General features: G+C 34.8%; 1 protein-coding gene across 1 annotated transcript in view; it reads left to right on the plus strand.

The window, feature by feature from the left end:
- DPH6 (diphthamine biosynthesis 6) overlaps window positions 1-14,133 on the plus strand; it is a 192,470-nt gene that overhangs the window by 118,647 nt on the left and 59,690 nt on the right. The gene's annotated exons all lie outside the window — the stretch shown is intronic.

Consider the following 14,133-nt stretch of genomic DNA (forward strand, 5'->3'; position numbering starts at 1 on the left):
CACACTTAATTTGTTATTTTGAATTTTTATAATTATATTCACTTTCAAGAAACCGTAGGGTTTGAGCTCAATACATTTATTTCACGAACCTATTACAGTAAATGCCCTGGAGCCTCAGGTTTCTCAAAGCCTAAATCATGTACCTCATTTGCAAGTTTACATTGCTGATCTCTGAAATAGCAAGGTCTCAAGCTGTGGAAGATTTTAAAGACAAATTCACATTTTAAACAACATTAAAAGAAAGATCCCATAATATTTCTCCTTGGTAAACATGAAGCTACTCTGTCCTTGTTGAAGGTGAAACATTCTCTGTAGTGGAAAGTGTTATATAGAGAACCTGAAGTTAATCTCCTCAGCTGTTAACAAGAGAAAGATCGAGGTGGGGTATTCTCATTTTTGAGAAAAGGTTGCTCAGCAACACTTATGATTGAAGTTCTCACTATAGATATATTTGTCCTCTGAGTTTCTATATAAATCTATACAGATTATGTTCTCTTGCTTTCTCTTTGTCTGTTGCTCTCTCTTTTGGATTGCCTAACATTGCCTACTTTGTAATGAAGTTCATGTGACACCTCATGGGACAGTACACATTCTGTCACTTTTACTAGAATGGAGTGGAGAATGGAATGGATTAGAACCCAGAGAACTTACCTCATTAGAAAGAGCCGTATGATATAACCTCTGTGACACCTTTATTATAGTGTAACTGATACTGTATGGTTCTTTTTTTCATTTGTCTATGTGGATATGTGTGTCTCTCTATGGAGGGGTTAGAGATGGTGTTTAACTGTACTAAACTTTTAGATAAAGTATAAAACTGAGCTAATTTGTCTTCAGCATTCCAATGACAAAAGTATAGATCTGATTTTAACATTTATAGTACATAGTTTCTATTGATTACCTAAAGGTGTGAAATGGTAAAAGTCATTCTTGAGAACACTGTTAAGGAATGGTTTATTATTGAGTGGGGCATTATTTCTAAGAATGTAAAAACATAAATGATGTGAAATAGGTTTCCAAGCTTTCTTCCTTGCCTATTTAAAATTTTCAGAAAGGCTTTTAATCAAAAAGTGGGACAATAGGAACTTTCTGTCGGGAGAGGAATTCAGCAAAATTTTGTGGCCCATTAGATTATAGGAGTGGTCTTAGAAAAGCGTCAGTTCTACATAGCTGAATAAAAATGTATTTTGATAATTGTGTCACATTGCCTTGGTCTCTTGTAGGCATCAGTGAACTCATGAAATCTGCACATTAAATCTTCTGTTTTAAGAAGTTTCTGGGTTTTAGAATTATTTAAAGAACCTTGTATACATTGTATTTAAGAACAATCCTGATTTTTAGAAATACTTTTTTAAATTGTATACTACATGAAAATTGTATGAGTAATTACATGAAAACTACATGAAAATTCTTGCCAGATAATCTTAAAATTTTCTAGATAAAGTTTCCATGTGTTTCTGTTCTCTCATTTCTCTCCAGCTACTCCCTTTCCCAGAGATATGTACCAGAAGTAATAACTGATCATCTTTCTAGATCACATTTTTCTTTTGCTTAAGAAGAATCCTAAGGCAGCCAGTGTGAAAGATTAATTTTAGGGGCGCCTGGGTGGCTCAGTGGGTTAAAGCCTCTGCCCTCGGCTCAGGTCATGATCTCAGGGTCCTGGGATCAAGCCCTGAATCAGGCTCTCTGCTCAGTAGGGAGCCTGCTTCCCCCCCTTCTCTCTGTCTACCTCTGCCTGCTTGTGATCTCTGTCAAATAAATAAATAAAATCTTAAAAAAAAAAAAAAGAAAGAAAGATTAATTTTATGCAGAAAGCAAAGATAAAAATGTCAGCAGACTTTGCTTCAGAAACTATGCAAACTGGAAATGATAAGACATCTTTAAAGTGATGGAAAATCAATAAAAATTACCAAGAATTTGGTATTTTTTGGTATGAGTAGAAATGCTATGATTGTTTTATGGGATTTTTTAAAAATAAATATTACATAAACTGTATCATACTCTGTATTGGTTGACAGCTTGACTTTTTTACTCAACTGTATGTCTTAGGGATTGTTGTCCATGTCATTAAAATTAGATTTACCTTAATTGAGTCCTCAAACAGTTAGTGCCTTGGTGGTCTTGAGTCTTAGTCCAAAGGCTGCTATGAACCTGATCTAATAAATAAATCAAAATCCTAAGCTATTTTTTCTGTTTTTTTTTTTTTAAATTCCAGAGTAGATAGCATACAATGGTGGTTTCAGGTGTACAATATAGTCAGTCAACTATTCTCTACTTAGTACCCATCAAGATAAGTGTACTTTTTTTTATGTTCATATATGTGCATATAGCATATTATTAGTTTTTGATGTTGTGTTCAGTGATTGAGGGTACTTTTAATCCCCTTCACCTATTTGTCCTATCCCCTACCCTCACCCTCTCCTCTCTGATAATCATCAGTTTGTCCTCTATAGTTAGGAGTCTTTTTTTTTCCTTTGTTCATTTGTTTTGTTTCTTAAATTCTATATGAAAAATCATAAGGTCCTTGTCTTTCTCTGACTGATGTATTTTGCTTACAATTATACCCTCTAAGCCCATCCATGTTGTTGCAACTTTCTTTCTTCTGGCTGAGTACAACACACACACACACACACACACACACACACACTTCATCTACAGATGGACACTTGGTCTCCTTCCATGATTTCATTATTGTAAACAATGCTGCAATAAGCAAGGGGTACATATATCTTTTCGAATGAGTGTTTTCATATTCTTTGGGTAAATACCCAGTAGTGCAATTACTGGATCATATGGTCATTCTACAAAATCCTAAACTACTTAAAGGAATACTATGAAAATCTAATACATAGTAATGTAAAATTCCAATGCCTTGCATTTAAATTGCCAGGCATGCAAAGAAGCAAAAACATTTGATTGATACTGAGAAAATCAACCAGAATAGATCAGATTTGGAACTAGCTTACAGTGAAGTTAAAACAGCTCTTATATATGCTTAGTATGCTCACAAAAAGTCAAATTATGATTATGACAAGGAAAATACAAAATATTAAAAGACCTAAATATAACTTCAAAAATGCATTATCTGAAATGAACAGTGCATGGCAATTAGACATTGCAGAAGAGATGAGTAAACCTGAAGATAAATAAAACTGTCAAAAATGAAGCATAGAGGGAAAAAGAAGGGACTAAAAATAATTAAGACAACATTAGCAAACTGTTAGACTGTATCAGGCAGCCTAACAAGTGGTAGAGCCTCAGGAGAGGGAATGAGGAGAATATTTTGAAGAAATAATGACCAAAAGATTCTCCCAGTTTGAGAAAAACTGTAAATTTACAGATCCAAAATTTCAGTCACCCCAAACAGAAGAAATGTGAAGAAAATCACAAAGCACATCATAATTGAATTGCTGAAAACCAGTGGTAAAGAAAGAATCCTAAGGCAGCCAGTGTGAAAGATTAATTTTAGGGGCGCCTGGGTGGCTCAGTGGGTTAAAGCCTCTGCCCTCGGCTCAGGTCATGATCTCAGGGTCCTGGGATCAAGCCCTGAATCAGGCTCTCTGCTCAGTAGGGAGCCTGCTTCCCCCCCTTCTCTCTGTCTGCCTCTCTGCCTGCTTGTGATCTCTGTCAAATAAATAAATAAAATCTTAAAAAAAAAAAAAAAGAAAGATTAATTTTATGCAGAAAGCAAAGATAAAAATGTCAGCAGACTTTGCTTCAGAAACTATGCAAACTGGAAATGATAAGACATCTTTAAAGTGATGGAAAATCAATAAAAATTACCAAGAATTTTATGCTCAGTAAAAATAAATTTCAAAATGAAGATCAGATGAAGACACTTTCAGATGTGCAAAAGTTGAGAGACTTCATCACCCACAGATCTGCACTATGTACCAAAGGAAAGTATTATCAGTGCACTAAACATAATATTAATACCGTAAGTTTGACAGTGCATGTTCTTAAAGACTCTTAGGTTGTGTCATAGCTTCATCCATGTAGACAAATTAAGGCCTGTCTGTAAACGGAGGGGCATGTGTCTGTGATTATCTGTTGAATTCTATAGTGTCAGCCTGGGAATGAGTCCAAGGAGATGCGTTAACAAGGCTGCTGTTTTTACTGGCCCTCTGGATTTATAATGCATCTACTGAACCAGAAAGACCAATCACAGGGGAAAGGATATGGGTCAAACAGGTAATAAATGGAAATGGAGGGAATAATAGGAAATAGAAAGGTGCCTATAAGTGAATTACAATTCCATGGAGGGGTGAAATCATGACCTCATGTGAGGTTGAAATAGGACCTCCAAGCTAGAGAATTTTAGATATCCTTCTCAGATCTGATGCTGACTACTTAACTAATGTCAGGAGAAACTCGGACCTATTTTTGCAAAGAAGGGAAATTGCTGATGTACAAGCTGTATCTAAAGATTCCACCTGGATAATTTGCAGCAACTAAATGACAGAGTGCCACTTGATGACTCATTGCAGGGGTAGTTTATTACAGTTACCACTCAGTTACTGGTTTAAGGGCAATAGTTACCATTCTGGTCATGTTTCTGCTGACTTGATAATTACTGATGAATTATATAGTGGGAGATTCTGAACAGTGGAGCTTTTGCTCTGTTTGTGGGCATAAATCAAAACAGTATGTTGCTAAGACATCTACCTAGGTATAATGGAAAACAGATTTCTACTGCCTGCCATAGCTTGGTCTAGTCCTTTGAATACAAAATACATCAGTGAAAGTGAAATTTATTATTAATAAATATTAATATTTAATAATAAATAAATATTATTATTAATATTAGGAGATAAATTTGGAGGAGATACAGTGAATCAATATTACTGATAACTCCTTTGTGAAGTTACATAAAATACATTTATAGAAAACCTATGACACCCAGGTAGAGCTGTATTTGGTATAATATACCAATTGATGACCTCATTGGACTTCATTAGTTATTTTTGTGTGAAAACCATTTTCCTAACCTCAGAGATATTACTAATATACTATGGTAATAACCCATGTTGTAACTTGATTGCTCTTCCCTCTGTGCCACATGTTCTGTAGGGATTTGGGGTACTGCATTAGACCAAAATCATGATCCTGAAGTTCATCGTCATGAAGAGGACTTGCTAGTCCAAATAGAGACACTAGAGGGAGCTCTCTTCCAGGAGACTGGCTGCATCTAGACCTGGGCCTGGAGGGACAACAAAGCTTTAAATGACTGGACTAATAAGAGTATTTTACTTCAATGGAACATCGTGTCAGTGCAGGGAGAGGGCTCGTGGCCTTGCCCAGGAAAGCCTATTTAATATTCTAATCATTATGGCAGTTGATGTTTTTAAAGATCAATGATCAGGAGTATCAGAAGCCAAGCGAAGGATTCCAACTGTGGGAATACTGCAGCTAGTCTTGGTTATGGTGAACATTACTGGACAGTGTGGCTTTTCTGCTTGTTTTCTAACGACCTAGGGTACCAGAGATATAAAGGGGATTGTCTTTCCCACAGTACATGGGTTGGGATCAGACAGATAACAGAACGACACTGTGTTGTTTTGAAGAGAGCATCTTGCATAATGACATCTGGAATCCAATGACTGTTAAAGCCTGTACTGGGATTTTTGGGGTATAGTTATATTCTCAAACCAGATGGAATCAAGAATTTATTGAAGGGTATGCTTTGGTCAACACCCCAGTCTCTGTGAATGTGACTGTGCATGAGAGGAGTTGTTTTTGTTGGGTGAGAAATGAAGAATGTTACTATGATGCTAATTGACCTCACATGCTAATCTGGGCCACAGTACTGTAACAGGGAAGGACCTGGAAAGCTATTCTTGGGGTCCTGGACCTCTCCCTGATTTGCTGTGCTTTTTCATTACTTCTGTTCTTTAAATATGTCTGCACAGTTAGGGTTTCTGAGCAAATTTAACAGAAACTTGGGACCTAGGCTAAAAGACAGGCATTGAAATGTAATGTATGACTGAAGAGTGAGAAATGCAGAGGTATTTACTTCTCTGGAGGTATATGTTTGCATTTCAAGGATGCCAGAATGAGGCCAAGATCTTGGAGACATCAAGGTTATAAAACTGAAGACACTAATTTATTCCCCCCTGTGGGTTTTTTGTTTTGTTTTGGTTTTTGTTTTTGGGTTTTTTTTTTTTTTTTTTTTTTTATTCTAAGGTATGAAGACACAAGTCTTTTCCTTTACATATTCAAAGAAACTCAGAAGGGGAGGGGAAACAATTGTTTCCTTTTTCCTAAATAAACATGCAAATTTATTTTGGGTGGATTCCTTACCTTCTGTAGAGCAATTTCTTGAAAGATTACATCTCATTCTCATCACCTTGCTCCTGAGATAAGAGCTGGGGCAGAGAAGAGCCAGAATGGTATTATCTACTTACTATATGTAAGTAGTAATAATAATCTGTTCTGCTCCAGGGAACTCATGTTTGCATTCAGGATATTAATAAATATTGATATTAAAAATTTAGCAATATATGAAACAATCTCAGAATAACAGTGCTGCTATTGCTACCACCAATATGATCATTGAGAATAGCTAAAAAGAACTCTTTACATTTGTTTTTCTGAATTTCCCCTACCATTTTGAGTTCTAAATCTATTTGGCCTGAGCATAAATCTATTATATACTGTATACTATTTTTTAACAGTAATCCACACATTTAAAGTGTACAATTCAGTGTTTTCTAGTATATTCTCATGATATGCCATTATAACCATAATCAACAAAAAGAAACTTGTATGCACTTAGCAATTATTTCCCATTTTTCCCCAACCTTCCCCTCACATCTCTTTATAGATTTGCATGTTCTGTACCTTCATACATTTGCATTTGTCTATTTCATGTGAATGGAATCCTATAATATGTGGTCTTTTGTAACTGGATTCTTTCACTTGGAATAATGTTTTCAAGATTCATCTATATTACATCATGAATCAGTATTTAATTTGTTTTTATTGCCATGTAATGTTTTGTGATGAATTGTCTTTTATATGTATTGCTGTATTCAATTTGCTATTACTCTGTTAAGGAATTTTGCATATATGTTCCTAAGAGGGATTGACCTAGAATTCTTTTCCTAGTAATGACAGATGTGGATAATAAGCATACATTGGTTTCATAAAGCTTTGTAGTTGTTTCTTCTTTTTTATTATCTGAAAGTTTTTCTGTAAGACTGGTTATTAATGCTTTCTTCAGTGTTTTGAAGTACTTATTGCTTAAGCCATCTGGGCACGGAGCTATCTTTTAGGGAAGTTTCCTATTAGAAATCCAGTTTGTTAGATTGACTATTTAGATTTTCCATTTCTTATTTCAGTTTGATAAATTTGTTTTTCCCAGAATTTTTCCATTTGTTCTAAGTTGTGAAAATAGTAGGTATAGTCTTCTCATTGTGCTATCATCTGTAGGATCAGTAGTGATGTCATCTTTTTCATTCCAGTTGGTAATTTGTTCTTTTCCTTGCCTATATCGGTTTTATAGGAGCTATCAATTTTATTAGTCTTTTAATTTTGGTAGTTTTCTATATGACATACTGGTTTTCTATTTTACTAATTTCTGCTATCTTTATTATTCCTTCCCTTGTACTCTTTTTGGATTTAATTTGCTGTTCCTCATTTCTAAATTTTTGTTAATTGAGATATAATTGTCATAAACAACATAATACTCATTTCAGGTGTATAACATAATGATTCAATATTTGCATATGTTATGAAATGCTTTCTAATTACTTAATGTATACATATATACTAAATTTCACTCTTGTTTTTTAGTAGGTATGTTTAAGCTCTAATTTTTCCTTTAATTGCAGCTTGTAGTTGTATTTCCATTACCAGTTAGTTCAACTTATTTTCTGCTTTGTATTGAAATTTATTTTCTAACCCACAAATTATTTAAACATGCATTACTTAATTTCTTAAATTACTTAGTTTCCAAATATGAGGGTTTTGTATGTCTCTTATGTAATTGATTTCTAGCGCAATCACATTTTGTTGAGATAATAGATTTGGAAGTATTTCAGTTACTTGCAATTTTGAGGAGATGTTTTATAGCCTAGTTTATGATATAATAAGTTATTTCTCATTTTTAAAAATTTTATCCACTTTGTCATCAGCTTTTCATGACTTACTGCTTTTTTCTTTATTTTCTACTTTTTCAATATGGGATATCTTAATGTTTTTTGTTTCCTGGGAGGAATTAGCTTAATCTTTTCAAAAGCATTCTTTAACTTATTCTTTAAATATCAATATTAAAAAAATGATAACATCTTTTCAGTCCGTCCTAGTCAGTATAAAAAATTTAAGGAGCTGAGCCCATAGAAAGACCAGAAACAGTCCTATTAGGAATCCTTAGATCCCAGGGATACAATGGATTGGCCTCTGATTCAAACTGACCTGCCGCATTTTTTCAGAAATATATTTGTTGTGTTGGATCTGATATGCACTAGTTTATAAGCTTGTAATAGAGATGAATATAAGTATTTTCAGGACTACATGCTCTGGTACTCTTGCAGTTAATTTATATGTTGTATGGGAGAGCCTGAGGCTGTACATTTGGGAATGTCACAGCCAAATAAAGATATCTAGTCTACCTCCCTTTCTCTCCCACTCCATAGACGGCATACATAGGTCAAGTTTCTAGAACAATGATTTATAACTCTGGCTTCACGTTAGAGTCAACTGTTGACCTTTTAGAAATCCTGTGCCCAAGATGTAACCCAGATCAATTAAATTAGGATATCTGGGGATGGAACTGAGGCACATGTGTATTTTTAGAGCTCCTCAGGTAATTCCAGTACGAAGTTCTGAGATCATCAGACTATTACTTGCAGGCTAAATCTGGTCCATCACCTGAATATATAAATAAAGTTTTATTAGAACATGCTCATGCTCATTTATTCATATTCATTTTTTCTTTATGTCTGCTGTGTTGGTACAGTGGAAGAGCTAAGTATTTGCAAAAGAGAACTCATGGCTCACAAAACCCAAAGCATTTACTGTTTAACTTTGTATAGGAAGAGTTTCCAAACTCAAGTCTAGTGAGACCTAACAGAATCTCTAGTCTGGCAATTTCACTGTGAGCTGGGTATCTTTGAGGGGTTTTAACTTTGAATCTTGCCTTTCTGCCTGGGAAAATGCCACTGATTTTCTGCATTGAAAAGCTATCTTCATACATTTATTTCTTCTAATTTAAAGGATCCTTTGCTTGTACCTTTTGGTGTATATCTAGTTTTTGGTCATCCTTTGCTTTTTCCAATACATTCCCCTACCATTTTCTAGGCCCTGAAGTTTGTTTGTTTGTTTTTTTTTTTTTTAAGATTTTATTTATTTATCAGAGAGAGAGAGAGGGAGAGAGAGCGAGCACAGGCAGACAGAATGGCAGGCAGAGGCAGAGGGAGAAGCAGGCTCCCTGCCGAGCAAGGAGCCTGATGTGGGACTTGATCCCAGAACGCTGGGATCATGACCTGAGCCGAAGGCAGCTGCCCAACCAACTGAGCCACCCAGGCGTCCCTCTAGGCCCTGAAGTTTGAACCCATATTGTTGCTGTTATTTTTACTAATTATTTTCAGTTACATATATTGTTTCTTTTTCAAAAATGAATTTGACATTTACATTTAACAGTAGATTTGTAAAACTTCTTAAACACAATTATATATCTGACCAGGTTTTGGTGCTGACCATTAATTATTTTATGTTACAACTTCCCTATTTGTGATCTCTTCATTATTTTCCTTAATTCATTCAAGTGGAGTATGTCTTTGTTACTGCCTCAGGAATTGTATCTCAAAAACAATTTTTTTCTTGAGCCCAGATTATTTCTTTTGCCTTAACATATGAAAGCTTAACAATGTATAACTTGAGTTTTCTACTTTCTACTTTTTAATCTGTTTGTTTATGTGTATATTTTTTATAATAATTCAACACTTTCGTTTTTGTTTTATTTTCACCCTTCTCCTCATTCACCTCCCCTCTGCAACTTCTAGTTTGTTTTCTATACTTGAGTCTGTTTTCTTAAAAAATAAATAAATAAATAAATAAGAGTGCTTTCTTGCCTTTTTCTTTGTTTGTTTTATTTCTTTAATTCCACATATGAGTGAAATCATGTGTCTTTCTCTGACTGACTTATTTCGCTTAGCATTATATTGTCAAGGTCCATCCATGTTGTTGCAAATGGAAAGATTTAATTCTTCTTTTTATGGCTGAGTAATATTCCATTGTGTCTGTATCTATATCTATCTATGTATCTATAAATACACACAGACACCCCCCCCATCTTTTTTATCCATTTATCAGTGGACATTTAGGTTGCTTCCGTATCTTGGCTATAAGAATAATGATGCAGCAGACATAGGGATGCATATATTTTTTTGAATTACTGTTTTCATTTTTTTGGATAAATACCCAGAAGTGGAATTATTGGATCATATGGTAGTTCCATTTTTAATTTTTTAGAAACCTCTATACTCTTTTCTACAGTAGCTGCACTAATTGACATTCCCACCAATAGTACAAAAGGGTATTGTTGGGTTTTTTTCTCCACATCCTCACCAATGCCTGATGTTTCCTGTGTTTTTGATTTGAGCCTTTCTGACAGGTATGAGGTGATACTGTGGTTTTGATTTGCACTCGCTTGATGATGAGTGATGTTGAGCATCTTTTTATGTGTCTGTTGGCCATCTGTATGTCTGTTCAGGTACGTGCCCATTTTTTAATCAAGCTGTTTGGGGTTTTTTTGAGTGTTGAGTTGTGTAAGTTTTTTATGTATTTTGGATATTAACCCCACGTTGGATGTATCATTTGCAAATAGCTTCTCCCATTCAGTAGGTTCCTTTGTAGTTTTGTTGATGGTTTCCTTCACTGTGCAAAAGCTTTTTATTTTGGTGTAGTTTAATTTTACTTTTGTTTTCCTTACAGAGGAGACAAAGCTAGAAAGGTGTTTCTACAGCTCATGTCAGAGAAATTACTGCTTATGTTGTCTTCTAGAAGTTTTATGATTTCAGGTCTCACATTTAGATCTTTTAATCCATTTCAACTTTATTTTTGTATATGGTGTAAGAAAGTGGTCCGGTTTCATTCTTTTACATGTCATCATCCAGTTTTCCTAATACCATTTGTTGAAGAGATTGTCTTTTCCTCATCATATATTCTTTTTTTTTTTTTTAAAGATTTTATTTATTTATTTGGCAGAGAGAGATCACAAGTAGGCAGAGAGGCAGACAAAGAGAGAGGAGGAAGCAGGCTCCTGGCAGAGCAGAGAGCCCGATGCGGGGCTCGATCCCAGGACTCTGGGCTCATGACCTGAGCCAAAGGCAGAAGCTTTAACCGACTGAGCCACCCAGGCGCCCCCCTCATCGTATATTCTTTGCCTCCTTTGTCATAGATTAATTAACTGTAAAAGTGTGAGTTTACTTCTAGGCTCTGTATTCTGTTCCATTGATCTATGTGTCTATTTTTGTGCCAGTATAACATACTGTTTTGTTTACTACAACTTTGTAGTATATCTTGAAATCTGGGATTGTGATACCTCCAGCTTTGTTCTTACTTGAGATTGCTTTGGCAGTAATTCTATACTTTTTATTGGTGTTCCTATTTCCTCCCCCCTGGGATGCAGGAAATGCTTTCAATTTGATTAAGCAACTCCTCTCACTTCCTTCCCTGTGGTCAGGCACCTTTTCTCTCTTCCTGGTTGTACTCTTTGGTCTAATTTCTGGTAGGACTTTGCATAGTCTGAGAGCTCTTGTTATATATAAGAGTCTGGAGAACCACCCAAGAGGATAGTGAATAATGGTAAGAAACTCAACTGCAGCAAACACTGTATCTAGAAGATTGTATCTCTTTCAGGAGTATAAATCGGCAATCTATTCTTCTGTAAGATATTTCCCATTCTTCCTCATTTCAAACCTTTGGGGACTTTTTCTTCTATTCTTTCATGTACTTCTTTCCCTTGTATTTAACTGGAAAAGCCTTGTCCATATTTTGTTCATCCACCTGTGTAATATTTTATCAGTTATTCTTAACCATGGCTGCACATTAGAATCCTCTGGGGAGACTTTGAAAAAATATTTATGTGTAGGCCCCACACCCAGATAGTCTATTTTGGTGGTTTGGGGGCAAGGCACAGGTATTGGTATTTGTTAAAAGTTTGCCAAGCAGTTGGTTCTAAGGGGCAGCCTAGATTGAGGACTACTCTCTGCTTATTATAATAATCTGTTGTGCTACCTCTTAGACTTTTCACTGTATGCCTAATATCAAAATTATCACCCTCATTATATTCCATTATTTGGGGGTATTTATTTCTCTAATTCTTATAACAAAATTGTTCTAAGAAGGTATGCCATGTTAATTGGAACTGTTACAGATTGTGGCGCATTGCTGTCTATGCACTATAAGGGCCACCTTTTTTATTTTATTATAGTTTAACTTGATCTTTAAGAAAGAGTACTGGACTCAGAATCAAAATGTCATTTCAGTGCCTGATTTTATCATGTCTTAGTTTTGCAGTCCTAGAGAATCCACTTAGACCCAGGACCTCCATTTTCACAGCTCCCATTTTCTTATCAATAAAACAAATGTTTTAGCATCTGTCCTACTAAACATTTATTACTAAAATGATACTTTATCTGTGAAAGTTTTTTGAACAGCTTAACGTCAGTGTTACACCCATTATTATTAACTGCCAAGGAGGTCCAGGGGTAATAGTGAGTGACCTTTGATATGCAGTGACATAATGTGAGTAAATATTACTTAGTGGGTGAGCTTTCTCATACATTTCATTTGTTGTTCCGCTTTCCTGTTTGGCAAAAAAGAAGCGTGGTTGCTGTATAAATGTACTGCAACATAAATTCAATACACCTCTCTTTCTATCTTCACCTATAAAAAACCACTAGAAGTTTCCCATGGAAGAGATGGAATACAGACAATTAAAGCCTGTGGTTTTTCAATGGAAATGGAGCTAGGAGATACATTTTTCTGTTTTTAATAGGTCCAGAAAAGTCAGTGTCTAAATTACGGTTGATTGAATCTTTGAGTTTTTTGGCTTCTTATGTTGTACTTGTTAATCTCACATTTTTATTTGGTTTTTAAAAGATATTTAAGATGAGATAAATTTATACATTTGGGGAAACTGGAACAGTACCACAGTTTCTAAATAACAGTGTTTTTAAATGACCCTAAAATTTTAATTTGAAAGATACAGGAAATGAATTCATAGTTGACATTGATGATGATTTACACTAATTTTTCTAAGAGGAAATGTTTGTATTAAGCAGTTAAAAACATAATTATAATGGTTATTGCACAAAGCCCAGCTTTATAGGGTCTGAAAGAGCAAGTGCTACAAATAGTTTTAGGTAGTAATTAGATTGAAAATCACTGATTTTATTTCATTTTATTTTTTGGCTACCAGATAAAGAAAGATCTTATAAGAGTAAATTTCTCACCTGCCTCAGGCAGGAGTAATTAGATGTAAGCAAATTTAATGGAGCCTGTGTGCTCTGGGGCCATTCAGCTGTGCTTTGATAATTGCATTTTTTTTTTAAAAGTATGAAGGTTGTTTAACATATCAAGTAGCAAAAAAGTTAGAGTACAGGTTATCTATTTATCTTTCAGGTAAATAACTGTAGTACTTTATAGACCAAGCAGTAATGAATGCATTACCAAATAATAGACTCCAGTCAGAAGTGAATGCAGCTGATAGTATGCAATTATTATATCTGTGTCCCTATTTAATTAGCATAGCATGACTTCAGATTGCTTTCATCTTTTTCCCCTTTTTCTATGTACTTTCCCTGGAAAAGTTCAAGGTTCACTTAACATATATTTGAACAGATATCATATTTTGATTATTTCTTTTTTAATCTTGTCTGTACATACTAACAAGTATAGCCTTGTTTCAAAGTACAGATCCACATTAGCAAATTAATCTCCCCATTCCACTTCTTCCCCAACAGACTAGTTTTAGCTCTTATGTCCATGAACTCCTAGGATCTAGCTCCTGTTCAGCCCCTGTTTTGATTTTTACCACTCCTAACTCATAAATATCATACCACCAATATACAGTTAAAATTAAACAGCATTAGCAAAGTATTACTCATATTTGGGATAGATTTTTTT

Source organism: Mustela nivalis, assembly GCF_964662115.1.
Source record: "Mustela nivalis genome assembly, chromosome: 6".
NCBI classification, from domain to species: domain Eukaryota; kingdom Metazoa; phylum Chordata; class Mammalia; order Carnivora; family Mustelidae; genus Mustela; species Mustela nivalis.